The sequence below is a fragment of the Desmodus rotundus genome, chromosome 4 (assembly GCF_022682495.2).
Source record: "Desmodus rotundus isolate HL8 chromosome 4, HLdesRot8A.1, whole genome shotgun sequence".
NCBI classification, from domain to species: Eukaryota; Metazoa; Chordata; class Mammalia; order Chiroptera; family Phyllostomidae; genus Desmodus; species Desmodus rotundus.
In genome coordinates this window covers 84,608,861-84,627,572 of record NC_071390.1, presented here as the reverse complement: position 1 = coordinate 84,627,572, position 18,712 = coordinate 84,608,861, and the positions used below count along the sequence as shown (strand labels likewise).

The 18,712-nt window shown below is 39.9% G+C and overlaps 1 protein-coding gene across 5 annotated transcripts in view; it reads left to right on the top strand.

Annotated features, from left to right (window-relative positions):
• Positions 1 to 18,712, top strand: part of FAM13A (family with sequence similarity 13 member A) — a 278,405-nt gene that overhangs the window by 36,269 nt on the left and 223,424 nt on the right. The window contains exon 1 of one of the 5 annotated variants that reach the window (XM_053922890.1): positions 2,880 to 2,895. The exons of the other annotated variants lie outside the window; for them this stretch is intronic. The gene's annotated coding sequence lies outside the window, so the exon portion shown is untranslated. Of the gene's footprint in view, positions 1 to 2,879; positions 2,896 to 18,712 lie in introns of those variants that run through there. 5 annotated transcript variants of the gene reach the window in all.

Below are 18,712 nucleotides of genomic sequence, written 5' to 3'. Positions count from 1 at the left end.
ATTTTGAGAAAGAAATTATGGCATGTGGCCTACACCATAGACTTTGGGTCCATTCCAACTAGTTTCAAATTTCAGTTTACCAATTGCTAGCTGCCTTAATTAGGGCAAGTCACTTAATCTTTTTATGCTTTAGTGTACTAGCTGTCTATTGCTGTATAACAATTACTCCAAAATTTAGCGACTTGAGCGACAGTGAACATTGAATCTCACGGTTTCTGTGGGTGAGGCAAACAGTCCGAGTTGTCAGGGCCGGTCGGGGGAGGCTGCTGTAAGGAGCTGGCAAGGGCTGCAAGGGGCTGATGGCTTGACAGGGCCTGGAAGATCTTCTTGCCGGGTGGTTGACTCCAAGGCTGGCAGTTTAGTGCCGGCTCTGGTGAGAGGCCTGAGGTCCTTTCCATACAAGCCTCTACAGATGGCTGTTGGATGACTTCCCCCAAAGTGAGCCTTTCAAGATAGGGAACTGTCCTTTTAATGACCTAACCCCAGAAGTCAAATACATCATTTGTACCCCATTCTGTTCATTATGAGTCAGGTTTAACCTGGCCTGTATTCAACAGGAGGAGAATTAGGCTCCATTATCATTTGAAGAGAGAACATTCAGGCTTTGTGGACATCTTAAAACCACCCCCTTTAGTTTCCCTAACTGTTCAAAGGTCATAGTACCGTAGTACCTTCATACTTGTAGTTTATTCATTCCAGAACTCATAATGAGTGACAAAACTGATGAGTACTGAAATTTTCCCATAGAAATAATGTAATTAGAAATAACTGATGGAAATTCCCCAGAACTTTCACATTTTACTGGGCTAATATTAAGTAATGAGGTTCTTTTGTAATGCAGAACCTTAAAACTAAACAGACATGGATTGAGAAAACAATTACTTAAAAATAAAATAAAACTAACATCACTTTACCTGTACTGAGTGGAGTTCCTGGCATAATGGGATGGTGCGAAGTAGAGGAGGTGGGGGTTAATTGTTGGAAGGGGAGTCCTCTTCCAAGATAACCTCAGGCCATTTCTCAGGGGTGTCTTCTGTTTTCTGTCTCTTGGCTTCACTGAACGCTGTTGGAGACTCAGATTTAGGGAGTTTCACTAAAAATCTATCAAGAGAAACTTGTTTCTGTCTATGTTTCCAAATGTCTCTAATGCATGGCCTTGTTCGTTAAACAGGTCCATAGTTCAGCTTGCTAGAGCTTTGTCTGGGTGATACTTTTCCACAAGTTTTGAACTTCAACCCATTTACCACACACTTCTTTTATCAGTGCAGGAGACACTTCTTCCCTCCCTCCTCCTCACCTGAAGATACGCAGCCACTATCTGTTGCTGCTGCTTTTGAAGTTCCTGCAGCTCCTCTGTGCTCAGCTCTGCTCTGTGCTCCTCCACTAACTCTTCGGCATCTTCATCATTGACCTCCAGACCCATGAACTTGCCAGAGACATGACATGCTCCACTATTGGGCTACCAGGATCATCCTCAAAGCATTCAAAGTCCCTTGGAGTTACAACTTCTGGCCACAATTTTTTCCAGGCGGATTTCATGGTCTTATAAGACATTTCACACCAGTGAAGATGAGGATGTCTCATCTATATGTGTAACACAGTGGAGGATATTAAAATGTCCTTCCAGAACTCTCTGAGTGTCAGCTGGATATCCGAGGTTACTTCAAAACACTTCTGGAAAAGGGCTTTCATATACAGTTTTTTGAAGTTGGAAGTGACCTGCTGGTCCAGGGGCTGGAGCAGAGGAGTTGTGCTAGGGGGCAAAAACTTCACAGTCATGAAGCTGAACTCCAGTAAGTCGTCCTTCAAGCCTGGAGGGTGAGCAAGAGCATGGTCCATAATTAACAAAGCCCTCAGAGGCAGTTCGTTTTCTTCCAAATGTTTTTTCACAGGGGGCCCAAAACTTCATTCATCCACTCTATAAAGAACTGCCTTGTCACCCAAGCATTAGTACTGACCCTTTGCATCACACTTAACTTGCTTTTTATCACATGCTCTCTCTCGAAAACTCGAAGGTTTTCCCTGTGATACACTAGTAGAGGCTTAAGCTTTAACTCCCCACTAGCATTCCCACACAATGAGGAGTTGGCCTGTCCTTCCTTGGCTTGTGCCCTGGCAATGCCTTCTCCTCTTGAGGAATATAGCTTCTGTTAGGCATTTCCTTCCAGAGCAAACCAGTCTCATCTCAGTTAAACACTTGTTGGGGGACAAAGCCCTCAGACTCCACATACTCCCTAAACTTGGTGACATAGCTCTCGGCAGCTTCTTTGTTGGCACTGGCTGCCTCTCCATGCCTGACCACACTAGGAATGCCAGTCTCTTTTTAAATTTATCAAACCATCCCTGACTGGCTCTAAACAGTTCAGTGCTCTCACCACTTTTTCCGGGCTTGTCTTTTAACAGATCAGCGTGCAATTGCCTAGCTTTCTCCTAAATTATTGCTTCAGAAATGCTGTCCCCTGCCAACTGTTTTTCATTAATCCAGGTGTAAAGCAGTTTTTCAACTTCTTCCAATGTCTGTGAACGTTGCTTACTCACAGACTTCACACCTTTAGCAACACTTGCTGCTTTAGTCGCTTCCTTCTTTCTCACTGTCATCATGGTCATTGACTCAGCATCTGGAACATAAGAGCGGTATCAGTCACACCTACACCACTCTCATACTTAGCTACAATCTTTTTTCTTTTTGACCCTGGTTCTTATTAACTGCATTTTTGATTTAGTGATATCACTTTCAACCGTTCTGCAACCCATGATTAGCACTTAAAATGCACAGAAGTACAAGACAGAAACAACGAATATGTGGGGTGTCTGCACTGTTCGCGAGCTGCCCTGAGACTGCTGTGTCAACCTCTGTTTCGTTGCCAGAGAAGGGTGCTGAGTGGTGAGCAAGTGGTGAGTGATGAAGCATTTTCTCTTCGGGGGCTGTGTTGTGACTCATACAAGTTGTAGGAAGTGTGATGAATCCCTATCAAGTGCTGAGTGCTGCAGCATTGTTTTCTTATCCAGATGCAACAAGTACAGGGTTTGCTGAGTTCTGAAGCCTACAAGTACTGAAGTATGACTATAGTATTTATTTCCTGAGCTTATTATGGATACTGAGTTTATCCACATAAAGCACCTTAAACAGTGCTAGTCATATAATAAATAATTAATGGTAAGCTTGTGCTTCTCAACTGTGGGAGCCCATAAGAATGACCTGGGAAACTTGGAAGAATCCCAAAGGTCATGTCATACTGAGACCAATTAAATCACCATCTCTGGAGATGAGGCACATGCTTCCAAATTTTAAATGCAATCTTCCTGCCCTGGTCAATATGGCTTGGTTGGTTGGAGTGTCCTCTTGTACACCAAAGGGTTGCAAGTTTGATTCGGGATCAGGGCACATTCCTAGGTTGTGGGTTTCATCCCCCAGTCAGGGGCATGCAGGAGGCAGCCAATTCAAGTATCTTTTTTGCATCAATATTTCTCTGTCTGTCTCTCTCTCCCTCCCTCCCCCCTCCCCTCCTCTCACCCTCTCCTCCCTCCTCCCTCCCTCCCCCCTCCCCTCCCTCCTCCTGTCCCCTCCCTCCTCCTCCTTCCTCTCTCCCTCTCTTTCTCCCCTTCTCTCCCTTCATCTCCTTCTTCCTCTCTCTCTAAAAGCAAATAAAAAGTGTTCTCATGTGAGGGTTAAAAAAAAATTAAATGCAATCTTCCTTCCCCATGCTCATGTCCCAATTCATCCTAAGTCCTGGCTCTCATCCCTTGTTTTCTTGATTGTAAGAAGACAAGTCATTTAATGTGATTCCCTCAGCTTTTTACTTATAAGCTTAATATTAGTCTCTACCCTTTGTCTCCTAACTCTCCTATCTAAAAAAAAAAAAAAAAAGTTACAGAAGAATGTGTACTTACTTGCCTAATGATTAGAAAGGAGGAAGGAAAAGGAAAAGAAATGGGTTAATTTGGAAGTAAGATGAAGATTTCAAAATTCTTGCCCAAATTAATTGAAAATACTTGAACTTTTGATTGTTGATTAACATGGTAAATCACACCTTCCACAGATTAATTTAGGATATTTTTGGATTGGCTACCAGTTATTAGTAATTTTTATTTTTTTATATTTTTTATAATTTTAATGACAGGTAAACCTGCAAATTATGCATAGCACTTCATATATAGCATCGGACTCTTTTTGTTAATATGAGGTCAGTGATTGATAAACTTTTCAACTACTAAATTGAGATGAAGCCATTAGGTTTGGTATTTTATTGCTCACATAGAAAATTAGGGTACTGTCCTGCCAACAGTGAGCTTACAGTTTTATTAAGGAGATGGAACATGTGCACAGAGAGCCAGAACACACAGAATCAAGTGGGGTTCAGAGGGAGGAATCATTTCTAAGTGAGATGGTCAGAAGAGCTGTGTGGAAGAGGAAGGCAGTGCTTAGCTGGGCTTTAGACAACTGGCAGCATTCCCACGGGTGGCTTGTGCTCCCAGAAGAGAGGTTACAGGGACAGAGGTGTTTGGAAAACACAGACACGTGATTGCAACAGTGCGCACAGTGTGTGTTGGCAGGGTATAGCTGTAACTGGATTTGATAATCTTTCTGTAAAATTACTGATCAAATATTAAAGTGGTACATTCCTACGTAATTGTATTGCCCTCAATAAAAATCATATCCTCATTGTCTTGGACATATTTTCCTTTAGTTTAAGAAACATGTTTGTCAAACTAATACATGCATATGATTTTATGCAAAAACCAAATAAAATTGAAATATTTATAAAGAAAACCCCCTATCTACCCTTTGGCAACCCTTACTTCTTTCCCAGAGGAGATCAGTTTTCACTTGTTTTGCTGTTCTTTTGTTATTTGCTTCCATTTGATGACATACCTATAATGTTATATTTTGATTTCTCTTAGACATTATCTCATCACTTCTGCTTATGAAATATGTGGAATTAGCTCTGTTACATTGTCACTCCAAACAGTTTCTTCCAATATTGTTATATCATGATTTTGGTTGACTTCATAGTTAATGCTGGACTTGTTTTGACTGTGTAAGAGTGTGTGTATGAGGCAGATTGCCCAATGTCAGTATTTGTCTCATGTTTTCACTCATATAATTTTCTGTGAACCTGTCTGTAGTTTTATTCAAACTGCTCTAACAAGTCCACTGTTAACTTCTTCCCCTCAAAGTCATCAAATAATTTATCAAGTCTTTGTCTCTGGGGAGAGTCCTCTCTGGCCCTCTTTCTTCTGCTCCTCCTTGAGCTGGTTGTAGAGATCACCCTAAGCTTCCCTCACCATTGTGCCTGGACCGACTGTTTCCTGGAGTCTCTTCCTCATTGTATTGGGGCCTCAGTAAGTCCCTTTAATCTGGAAAATACTGTCTTTTGACCTTGGAAATGTTCCTATGGCATCTTTCTTATATTATTCCTTTAGAGATCTTATCACTGTCTTTTAATCCTGTTTTCTGTGAAATTTAATCAACTTTATTTTTCAACCTTGTTTGTTCTTAAATTTTGTCTCTTATATTTTTAATATCCATACTCTGTTTTTTCCCAAGGCACTCTCTTCTTTATGTCATTCTATTTTTATTTTATCTTTCTGAAGATACTAACAAAGTTTTTTTTTGGGGGAGGGGGTGTTTTCTTCTTTCCCCTATATTATTTCTCTTTGTGGGATTTCTTTTGGCATTTCTTCACTCAAATATATGATGATTGTTGGCTTGGCTGTGTGATTTAAGAATAAATCATGCTGTATATGAGACCAGTAGGCTTGTCTGCTGGTGTACCTTACTTTAGAAGGAATAGAAAGTGAGGATCAATAAAAAGAAATCTAGCCTGTTTCATTTGGGGACCCAAAATGTCAGTATGTGGACATACTTTTCAACCATCAAGTTTCTTAATAGCAGAGAAGTATGAAGTGTGCTCATCGGCCCATTATTTCTTAGCAGACTTTCACTAATTCTCACTTTTTCAACCAGTTCCTCACTCGAGCCAGGGCTTCCTCAGGAATCCATTGATATCCAGAGACTAAGCCTCAGCACTCCTGCCTGATAACACACTTGCCTGGATGCACCGGGCAGCCGCAAGCTCCCTGGAGACACATAGGCTTTGGAACAGCCTCTCTGATTTGTCACGTGCATTCACTTCCAAATGTCTTTGAAATCTCATCTACTTCTCTGCTGCTTCCTCCTGCCTCCGCCAGATGCTTATGCTTTTTAAACATTATTGTCATTAGAGTGGAATCTTGGGAAGAACATGTGATCACTCCTTTAAATGAACATATAATAGCTGTGCAAACTATGTGAGAATAAAGTACTTGTGAATTTTAGCTTATGAGCATTTGATAATGTAGACAGCAACTGTTTTTAAGAAAAGCACCCTAATAATAGGTCCATTTTAATCAGTACAATGCCTAATTTTAAAGAAACCTAATTTAATAAGCTGACTTGTGCTTGAGCCTTGAGTTCTGTTTTTCTTCATTATGTGAGAATTCACTAGGAGACTTTGAGTCAAGCTTGTATTTTATCTATAGTCTATACCAGGAGTGTCAAACTCATTTTCACCAGGGGCCACATCAGCCTCAAGGCTGCCTTCAAAGGGCCGAATGTAATTTTAGGACTATATACACGTAACTACTCCTTATCTAGGGGAAAGGAGTTTGGTGCTGCTGCCGGGTAGAAACAAGGTGCCCAGCCAGATAAAACAAGGTGGAGGACCGGATTCGGTCCATGGACCCTGTTTGCCACCTGTGCTCTCTATCATAATGACACTTGCATTGCTTGAGATTAGCTGAGTGATTTTTACATTGCAAGTGTTGACTAGTTACAAGGCTAGTTAAGTCATCACGCCTTGGATAGCCTGAGCTCCATAGGAAGTGTATGGACATGTTTCCTTCCCCAGGTTAATTCCTTCTTACTGAGAAGTTCCTTTTCTTTTGAAAGTATTCGACCTTCACAAATTTTGATGTTTATGAAAAATAGAATCATTATGTTAAACTATAAGTTTAAACCTTTTTCATTTCCAGTATACGCCTTTTAAGTTTCCTATAAGCAATGCCAAGTATTAAAACTATTCTTTCCTTCTGGATAAAGACCTAAATACAGAATAGAATTAAAAGGTTGCCATCTGCATATCTGTCCAAGGTGCCAGTCATTCATATTGTGAAAGCTACTTTGAAATGAGTTGGAAATGTGGTACCAGGACTCCCAGGTTTCCACACTGACTCCATACATTTTTATGACATATTTTTTTAAAAATATTTTATTGTTCAATTACAGTTGTCCCCATTTTTCCCCATTGCTCTCCCCTGCCCTGCCCATCCCCCCCTCCCACATTCAATCCGCCCCATGCTTGTCCTTGTCATGGGTCCTTTATACATGTTCCTTGACTTAAGCCTTCCCCTTCTTTCCTTCATTATCTCCTTCCCCCCTCACCTCTGGTCACTGTCAATTTGTTCTTTATTTCCACGTCTCTGGTTCTGTTTTACTCTCTTGTTTGTTTTGTTGATTTGGTTCCACTTATAGGTGAGATCATAAGATATTTGTCTTTCACGTCCTGGCTTATTTCACTTAGAATAATACTCTCTAGTTCCATCCATGCTGTCGTGAAGGGTACGAGTTCCTTCTTTCTGCTGTGTAGTATTCCACTGTGTAAATGTACCAGAGTTTTTGCATCCACTCATTTACTGATGGGCATTTAGGCTGTTTCCAGCACTTGGCTATTGTAAATAACACTGCTATGAACATTGGGGTGCATAGGTTCTTTTGAGTTGGTGTTTTCAGGATTCTTAGGCTATAGTCCCAGCACTGGAACTGCTGGGTCACATTTTCATGACATGTTAGTTGGTTCTGCTTCCATCAGATTCACATGACAGGAAAAACTTTACTTGTGTTTATAATATCATATGTTCTCTAAGATTGTAGATCCTGATAACTAGATGATCTTTTGGTTTCTTGAGTACATATATAAATCTTTATTTTCCTTATAACTGCCTTTGATGCTGTGAGATAGTATTGAGTAGTGAGATTATGCAAATTTGAAGGAGAAGCCCTGACTAAGCAAAATTATTTTGAATTAGAACAAATGGTCTGGAAGTGTGTGTGTGCATGTAACTTTGTTGAAGTCTTTCATCTACTGTCCTTTTCAGTTCTCTATTTGTGATGGCTTCTACCTTTAAAATTCTTTTATTGTCATTTTAGTGAGGCATTAGGAGGAAAAGTAGATAAACTTATCTTTAACTGTAAGTTCTCCTCTGACTTTTTTCCTTATACTTGATTTTAAAGCCAACGGAATTTCCTTATAACAGCTTTATTGAGATATAATTTACACACCATAAAATTGACCCTTTTAAAGTGTACAATTCAGTGGTTTTTAGTGTATTCACAGAGTACAACCATCACCACTATCAGGTTTTAGAACATTTTTATAACTGAAGAAACTAACTGGAGCTTATTAGCAGACACTCCCTGTTCCTTCCTCCTCCTCCCTTTTCTCTCTCCACTTCCCTGAGCCCTAAGCAAATACTAATCTTCTTTCTATCCATATAGATTTGCCTATTATGGATATTTCATATAAATGGAGTCACACATGTGGGCTTTTGCAACTGACTTCTTTTACTTACCATAAGTTACAAAGTTCATTCATGTTGGAACATGTATCAGGAGTTCCTTCCTTTTTTTTATTTTTATTTTTTTAATTATTTATTTTTATTCAGTTACAATTCTCTGCATTTTCTCCCCTTCCCTCCACCCCACCCCAGCCAGTCCCACCTCCATCCCCCACCTCTACCCTCCCCCTTGATTTTGTCCTTGTGTCCTTTATAGTAGCTCCTATAGACCCCTCTCCCCACTATCCCCTCCCCACTCCCCAGTGGCTATTGTTACAATGTTCTTAATTTCAATGTCTCTGGTTATATTTTGTTTGCTTTTTTCTTTTGTTGATTATGTTCCAATTAAAGGTGAGATCATATGGTATTTGTCCCTCACCTTCTGGCTTATTTCACTTAGCATAATGCTCTCCAGTTCCATCCATGCCATTGCAAAGGGTATAAGCTTCTTCTTTCTCTCTGCTGCGTAGAATTCCATTGTGTAAATGTACCATAGTTTTTGGATCCACTCATTTGCTGATGGGCACTTAGGTTCCTTCCAGTATTTGGCTATTGTAAATTGTGCTGCTATGAACATTGGGGTGCATAGGTTCTTTTGGATGGGTGTTTCAGGGCTCTTAGGGTATAATCCCAGCAGCGGAATTGCTGGGTCAAAAGGCAGTTCCATTTTTAGTTTTCTGAGGAAATTCCATATTGTTTTACACAGTGGCCTCACCAGTCTGCATTCCCACCAACAGTGCACTAGGGTTCCCTTTTCTCCACATCCTCTCCAACATTGGTTTGTGGATTTGTTTATGTTGGCCACTCTGACTGGTGTGAGATGGTACCTCATTGTGGTTTTAATTTGCATCTCTCTGATGGCTAGTGATGCTGAGCATCTTTTGATATGTCTCTTGGCCCTCTGTATGTCTTCCTTGGAGAAGTGTCTGTTCAAGTCCTTTGCCCATTTTTTAATTGGGTTGTTTGTCTTCCTGGAGTGGAGTCATGGGAGTTCTTTATATATTTTGGAGACCAGGCCCTTGTCTGAGGTATCATTGGCAAATATGTTTTCCCATACTGTTGGTTCTCTTTGTATTTTAGTGCTGTTTTCTTTAGCCCTGCAGAAGCTTTTAGTTCCTTCCTTTTTATGGCTGGTTAATATTCCATTGTATGACTGTACCACACTTTCTTCATTCATTCATTGATGGAATTTGGGTTTTATTTATGTTTTAAAGATTTTATTTAATTTTTAAATTATTTTATTGTTGTTCAATTACAGTTGTCTGCATTTACTCCCCACCGCTCCCCACCCATCCCCACCTCCCTCCCTTGCTTCCCCCCCCCCCCCTGGTTTTGTCCATGGGTACTTTATACATGTTCCTGAAAACCCTTCCTCCTTCCCCCCATTATCCCCTCACACCTCCACTCTGGTTACTGTCAGTTTGTCCCTTTTTTTTTGATATATTTATTGATTATGCTATTACAGTTGTCCCATTTCCGCGCCTTCACTCAACTCCATCCTGCCCACCCCCTCCCTCCCACATCCCCCCCTATAGTTCATGTCCATGGGTCATACTTACAAGTTCTTTGGCCTCTACATTTCCTACAGTATTCTTACCCTCCCCCTGTCTATTTTCCACTATTCATTTATGCTACTTATTCTCTGTACCTTTCCCCCCTCTCTCCCCCTCCCAATCCCCTATTGACAACCCTCCATGTGATCTCCATTTCTGTGGTTCTGTTCCTATTCTAGTTGTTGGCTTAGTTTTCTTTTGTTTAGGTTTTAGGTGTGTTTGTTAATAACTGTGAGTTTGCTGTCATTTTTACTGTTCCTATTTTTGATCTTCTTTTTCTTAGATAAGTCCCTTTAACATTTCATATAATAAGGGCTTGGTGATGATGAACTTCTTGAACTTGAGCTTATCTGAGAAGCACTTTATCTTCCCTTCCATTCTAAATGATAGCTTTGCTGGATAGAGTAATCTTGGATGTAGGTCCTTGCCTTTCATGACTTGGAATACTTCTTGCCAGTCCCTTCTTGCCTGTAAGGTCTCTTTGGAGAAATCAGCTGACAGTCTTATGGGAAGACCTTTGTAGGTAACTGTCTCCTTTTCTCTTGCTGCTTCTAAGATTCTCTCCTTCTCTTTAATCTTGGCTAATGTAATGATGATGTGCCTTGGCGTGTTCCTCCTTGGGTCCAGCTTCTTTGGGACTCTCTGAGCTTCCTGGACTTCCTGGGAGTCTATTTCCTTTGCCAGACTGGGGAAGTTCTCCTTCATTATTTGTTCAAATAAGTTTTCAAGTTTTTGTTCTTCCTCTTCTCCTTCTGGCACCCCTATAATTCGGATGTTGGAATGTTTCAAGATGTCCTGGAGGTTCCTAAGCCTCTCCTCATTTTTCCGAATTCTTGTTTCTTTATTCTTTTCTGGTTGGATGTTTCTTTCTACCTTCTGGTCCACACCGTTGATTTGAGTCCCAGTTTCCTTCGCCTCACTATTGGTTCCCTGTACATTTTCCTTGGCTATCTCTTCCTCGCTTAGTTGTATTTTTTCTGGAGCTTTGAAGTGTTCTGTCATTTGGGCCTTTTTTTTTTTTTTTTTTTTTGTCTTGGCGCATCTGTTACTTAAAGGGGCAGAGCCTTAGGTGTTCACCGGGGTGGGGTAACACTGGTTGCTGCACTGTGATGCTGTACGTGGGGGAGGGGCTGAGAGGGAGCAGTGGCGCCCACTCCACTCTCCACCGGTTTTCAATCACTCCCTCTGCTACCCACAATCAAACTGGGCCCCTCTGGTGCTTGTTCCTGAGTGGGTGGGCTTGTGCACACTCTAGATCCCTGTGGGTCTCTCCAAAGACCTCTTCTGTGAGTCTGGGAGTCTCTCCTGTTGCTGCTGCAACCCCCCCACGGGCACTTTCAATCAGAGGTTTGAGGCTTTATTTCCCTGCCCTGGAGCCCTGGGTTACGCGGTCTGCTTTGCTCCCCACCATTCGTCCCGGTTTATCTATGCGTGAATGTGGGGCTGCAGGGTGCTACCTGCCGCTCTGCCTGCCCCATTCTCCGCCACTCTGTGTCCGGCCCTCTTGGTTTATCTGTGCGAGAATGTGGGGCGCAGGGTCTGCTAGTGGTCAGACTGCCTGCCCTGTTTGTCCTACACTCCACCAGTCTCAGTCCCTCCACAGCCACTCGAGTCCTCTCTGCCCCGGTGCCCGTCTCCGCCCCTCCTACCGGTCTGGATGTATGTTTCTTTTTTATCTCCTTGGTGTCGGACTTCCTTGCCGTTCGATTTTCTGTCAGTTCTGGTTGTGCAAGGAGGCGCAGTGTGTCTACCTACGCCGCCATCTTGGTTCTCCCCCACTGTCAGTTTGTTCTTAATTTCCATGTCTCTGGTTATACTTTGCTTGCTTGTTTATTTTCTTGATTGAGTTCCAGTTAAAGGTGAGATCATATAGACTCCACCAAAAAACTACTTGACCTAATAAGTGAATTTGGCAAAACAGCGGGATACACAGTCAATATTCAGAAATCAAAGGCATTTTTGTATACCAACAATGAAACATCAGAAACAGAAATCAGGAAAAAAATCCCATTCGATATAGCAACAAGAAAAATAAAATACTAGGAATAAACTTAACCAAGGAGGTAAAAAGACTTGTACTCAGAAAACTATACAACACTGAAGAAAGAAATTAAGGAAGACACAAACAAATGGAAGCATGTACCATGCTCATGAGTTGGAAGAATTAATATCATCAAAATGGCCATACTACCCAAAGCGATTTATAGATTCAACGCAATCCCTATTAAAGTACCAATGACATATTTCACAGATATAGAACAAACATTTCAAAAATTTATATGGAACCATAAATGACCCCACATTTGGGTTGTTTTAAAACTTTTGATTATTATGAATAATTCTGTTATGAGCACGTATTTATGAGTTTCTACATGGGCACGATCTTTTGACTATGAATAATGCTGTACTGATATGAACATTTACGTACAAATTCTTATATGGACATAGGTTTAATTTCTCCTTTAATTTCTCCTGGATATCTACCTAGGAGTAGATTTGCTAGGTTAAATGGTGACTTTATGTTTAATATTTTAAGGAACAATTTTACAAAGTAATTGGACTATTTTAAATTCCCATCAGCAATAAAAGTTTTAATTTATCTACATTCCCTGCCAACAACTGTTACTGTCTGTATTTTTTATTTTAGTCTTCCTGTTTTTGTTAAAGATTTTATTTATTTATTTTTAGAGAGAGGGGAAGGGAGGGAAAAAGAGAGGCAGAGAAACATCAATGTGTGGTTTCCTCTCATGCACCCCCTACTGAGGACCTGGCCCACAACCCAGGAATGTACCCTGACTGGGAATCGAACCTGTGATGCTTTTGTTAGCAGGCTGGCACTCAATCCACTAAGCCAGACCAGCCAGGGCTAGTCATCTTCTTAATACAGGCAATAGAAGTTTCTAATAGCAGGAAGATTATGGGCTTGAAGAGCAAAAACGGTGAGGAAACCAAGCCCCTTGATGGCCAAGAGATAGTCAGGGGTTTTTGGAATGCATTGTGAACTGAATGAAATCCTCATTTCAGCGCTTTTCCACTAATTTTCAACGTAAATTTTGCGTTTTTCACTAATGCTTTTATGTGATGAGTACCTTATTTGGATTTAGCTGGAAAAAAGAGAACAGCCAACAAATGATTATTTAAAAAGGTATCCAACTTGTATTAATAGAGGGTCAACTCACATAAAATAAATATTGAAAATTTGCTTCAAGAGTATCAATTTGAAGGGATGTCAAATGATTAGCTTGCTACCCACCTTTAACTCTGCCCTGTTTCCATTAATCTGTGTTGTAAATACCTACTTTTGCTGAATCTATGCACATAATCAATTTTTACATTGAGTCCATGAACAAATTTGAAAACTTAAGCGAGAAGGCAGAGACACCCAAAACAGACTTAAATAACTCTGGGCTTAGCTCTCGGCTTTATGGCTTAACTCATAGGACACCAAATCTTATAGCCTGAGTAGTAGTGTCAGCTGAATCCTGTGGCAGGGGGTAAGGTGGTATAGAGGTCATATGATTTCCATATATTAACTGTTTATTTACTGTAACTACACATTTATTGTCCTTTTCCCACTTAATATAGCACTAGATTCATGGGGGAAGCCAGGTTTCATTTCTCTGGGATATTGCCATATTGTTCAAGATCAGCATATTATATCGTCAGAGGTTCCCCTTTATGGATGCTATTATTGTTTTTCCATCCTCTGGTGGACTGACATCCACATAAACAGGTCTTGCAGCTGATCATGCTTGTCTAACAGCTGGCCTGGATAGGATCTTTAAATTTGGAAGTTTAGATAGATTATTTTACACATGTTTTATATATTTTTATTTATGCCACCTATTTCCACTGACAGGCATACAGCTCCCATTAAATGCCTGCAGAACAGGATAGCTGACCTATTATTTAGGTATCATCAGCAGTTATTTTTTTATTATTAGACTGAAATGTAAAGTATCACCAATTATTTGTTCTGCCTGCAACATGACATTTCATTCTGAGAGCAGGAGTTCAGTGTAGATACTGGCTAATTGGGCAATAAACACACCTCAGTCCTGCAGAATGATAAGATTTGTAATGTCATTAACAATGTCTAAGAATAGACTGTAATTAATTTTTATTAGTCAGTTTATCATCTTGCCCTTTGAGAAATTTGTGTGGGGTCTTTGAGAAAGAACTTTGTCATGGGCAAGGGTTGCGAGACAGCTATAAAAATTCAGCCTCTCCTTTTACATAGAAAAATATCAGTTCCATTAATCATAAGATTTAATTACATACATAAGCTTTTCATCACTCTAAAGTGATTCTCCTCCTGGACGCAGAAGTAAAATCTCATCTAATCCAGCATAGCTGACATTTTATGATGATTTTTCCCATTCTTCTTTAAAAGCATATATAGAAAGAAATATAACTCAGGTTTTTTTATTCTCACATATTTTATAAAACCTGTTGTGCCCAGACCTCCTTGTAGGCTTTTATTAAAATGTTGTCCCCACACACACCCCTGGGCCTAAGAAGTTATAATGAATTAGGATTCCCACCCCCTACTACTCATTAGTTTTATTTGTTGATTCAGAAATCAGTGTATGAGACAGATTTCTATGTGCTCTGTAATAATGACAATAACAACATTTAAATTTGTTAGAGCGCATTGATCAAATTGTGTGTTCTGAGGTCAGACTGCCTGGATTTGAACTGCAGGTCAGCTACGTAATAGTTGTGTGAACTTGGACAGCTTAATTCATCTCTCTTTTAGTCATCTCTAACTGGGGTGTGCTGGAGTCCTGTTGCTGCTTTGAAAGATTACCACAAACTTAGTGGCTTAAAACAGCATAAAGTTATTACCTCACTATTATGTGAGAGGTGTGGAGGTTCAGCTGGTTTCTCTGCTCCAGGTCTCACAAGGCCAGAATCAAGGTCTCTGTAAGCCTGAGTTCTTGTCCCACCAGGCTCATCCAAGTTGTTAGCAGTTTTCAGTTCCATGGGGTTGGAGGGCAGAGGTCCCTGTTTTCTTGCTGGCTTCTTCTCAGTTTCTAGAGGCTGTCCACATTCTTGGGTTTATGACCTCTCCTCAGCTCCAAAGTCAGCAACAGCTCTTTGTTCTTTCTAACAGATTAGCAAGTTTTCATACATCCTTTGTGAGTCTTAATAAGGAAATGAAAAGCTACTTCAATAAATCTGGCACCATGAGGCTAAATATTTTGCTTCTTGGAATGACTGACCTTCTCATGGCTCTGAGGTATATCATGGCAGAGATTGGCATTTCATCAGTTGCTTATTTTTTTCTCCTTGAGGCTAAGTTTGTAAGTACAGCATAACTTCATAGCCATTGACAAGTCAAAGCATGTGACAAGCACTAGGATGAATGTCCAGATTAGAGTTAGGTGCCTTCACATGATGTAGATCCAGCATTACTGAATATGATCATAATCTTTTTTAATGAGAGCAAATACTTGTCACATGATTCGATGTTTGTTACTTACTCTGGAACAAAAGTTTTTATGGTACAGTCTTCTTTAAGGGCTGAGTAATTTTTCTCTGTACCCTGTGCATATATGATGCTAGTTGAATGTTTGTGTCTTTGCTTGAAAAGTGGGTCAAATGTAGCCAAGAGTGAATGATATCTTTCAAGAAAATTAGAATAATGTCAAGTGGCACTTTTCCCTAATGGATAAAGTTAAGTCTTGTCCTAGCGAAAGGTTGATGTTACGGAATGTGATGACTATATCAATAATTAACCATTTATTCCATCTGCAAAAATTTCTTAAACCTTTCAGACTCATGAATTAAAACATACTCTAATTTTTATTCCAATTATAGAAATAACCTCAAAGCACAAAAGGTTAAAATTTTGAACCAGCTGCAGAGGTTCATTTTACTTCCATTTCTGAGGCCCTTGTAGAATTTCATTGCTGAGTATCCTTACCCTCCTACCATCAAATAACCCTGTTCTTATCATTTAAATAACTCTCCACAACCCAATTCCTACTTAACACTTTGAATCAGCTAGTTCTTTAAGTAGACTAAATTACTCTACATTTGTTTAAGATATATTCCAGATATAGATGTCTCTTTATTCCTATACATTTTGTTTTACTGTCTTCAAAGGTGTCTTAAGTTGGTATCAATATGTTGAAACTACTTCTTAATCACTTTTTATATGCAAGGAGGGCATTGAAGGAATTTAAAAGATATTTAAAACTCAACCTTCAACTCTAATCTCATATTTGCCAGTTTGTAGATATTTTTATTTTAACTATAACTGCCTCCAAACATCAGATCCATTCTCAGGAAGGCCTTCCCAACGGCCCCTGCCTCTCTCCCAGTCCCCCTAGCCCTGTTATTTATGGTTTAATGTCTCACCCACTAAACCATGAAGGCAGGGGTTTGTTTTGTTTATTGCTGCATCACAGATGTGTAGAATTATGTCTGGCCTAGCATAAATCACTCAATAAATATTTTGTGAATGATTATTTCATACCTATTTTACATACATAAATCAACTCATACATAGAACAAACAAGACACATTTAAACTACATTCAGAATCTTCCCATGTCTCACCAACTGACCACTATCAAGCTGGCTCAGGGCCAAGCAGCTTTTCTCTTCTGGACTGTCACAGTAGCCCCTAACTAGTCTGCCTGCTTTCAACTGTACCCCTTAAAGTCTAGATTCAGCACAGTAGCCAGACTGGTCCTTTAAAGTCAGATCTCCCAACAGCTCCAAACCTTCACTCAGGGGGCGGAAAACAAAAGTCCTTGGATTAAAATAAGGAGGCCCTTATTTTTAAAAATAGGGAGGCCTTAGTCCTCCTTCACACTGTCTCCTGATTTTATTTACTGCCACTCTCCCACCTAATACCAGTTGGTCCCAGCCCCAAGATCCAGCACTTTGTTTCCACTGCTGAGAATGCACTTCCCTTTCCTTCAGCTCTCTGCTCAGTTGTCACCATGTTACGGAGGCCTTCCTTGACCCCTGACTGTGTTAAATGAAATAACCCCCACCCCTGCATAACTACCTCATTTCCCCTTACCCAGCTTTAAATTTCTTCATAGCACTTATGTTACTAATTGGTGATTGGTCTGTCTCCCCTTGATTTGAATGTTTCGTAAAAGCATGAAGTTTCTTTTGTTCAGTGCCATGTCTTTAGTGTTAAACAGTGTCAGACACATAGAAAGCATGCGATAAATATTAAAGATAGTGAACGGTAAGTGCACATTATGAATTCATGTGTACAAAAATAGAAGCATTGCCAATTCTTTTGATAATGTGAAAACTCGAGGGAGCCATCATAATTACCAATATAAATGCAAGAACATAAATGAATATGGCAGTGTTTATTATATTTAGGCACTAGCAAATCAAAAGATAATGAAAGTAATAGTGAAGTGATTATTATGAACTTTGTTTCTCCCAGGCATGAGTAAACATCATCTTATTAGGCACAGTTGCGCCCAGACTCCCCACCTCAGTGCTGTGCTGGGCATTCTTCTGCAGGTCTTCTCTGAAGGCGGTGAGCCGTGCTTGTGCTCTCATGCAGGAAGGCTTGCTGTAAGATTGCTGCAGGCTGGCAATAATGGTGGTATTTACCACATACTTCTGGAAAGGCAGAAATTCTCAGATTGCAGATTCTCAGTATGTTAGCATATAATTAATCAGTATGAAGACCTGCTGATAAATGCCATGCTGATAAATGAAGGTCTTTACTGCACTGTCAATATATTTAAATAAAGATTCAGGAGGTAAATTATGACCATTTAAGATTCAAATGTGGTACACAGTTGTTAAAACCACTGAAGTAGAGGACCCTCAGCATACTCACCCAGTGAGAGCCTTGGTGAATCTATCTTCCGTCAGAGAAGATGGAAGCACTTTGACATAAAATGAGGTAAACATAAGACATAGTTTCCTCAATTACTTTTGCTTTTTGAGAACATATTTAGTGATTCTTTCATTCATGAACAAAAGATTTAATGTTATTTTGTTAATAAGCTTGAGATTCTCTGAATAGGTCTGTCTCCCTTTCCATTATTTGTCCATTTTATTCCTGGGAAGATTACTTATTGTATCTCAAAAATTGGAAGTAAATGATAAAAGTGCTGCATTTTTTCAAAGATGTTATTGTCATAAACTCATAACCATTGGAGAATTTATTTTATTTGACATGATGTCTTCACACCCAAGGATTTGTAGTTTCATTTCAGGGACAGAGGGTCAGCGGCCCATTGTCAAGGCTGTTGGAATGCTGTTGCTTGTACCCTTACATGGTGGGAGTTAAACCATAATTTTTATAGTTTTAATTTTATTTTAAAAATATTTACAGATATTTAATCTTAACTTTTATTGTTCCTATAGAATTTTCATATAGAGGTTAATTTGTCCTTTGAAAAACAGTATGGCCTTATTTGTAAACTTGTATCTTCATACAATGACCCAGCAATTTCACTCTTTGATATACGTCCAAGATACACTGCTGTGCATGTACTCCGGGAGATGTGCACAAGAATGATCCCCGCAGCACTGTCCCCAGGAAAAACCTGGAAACAGCCCAAATACTCA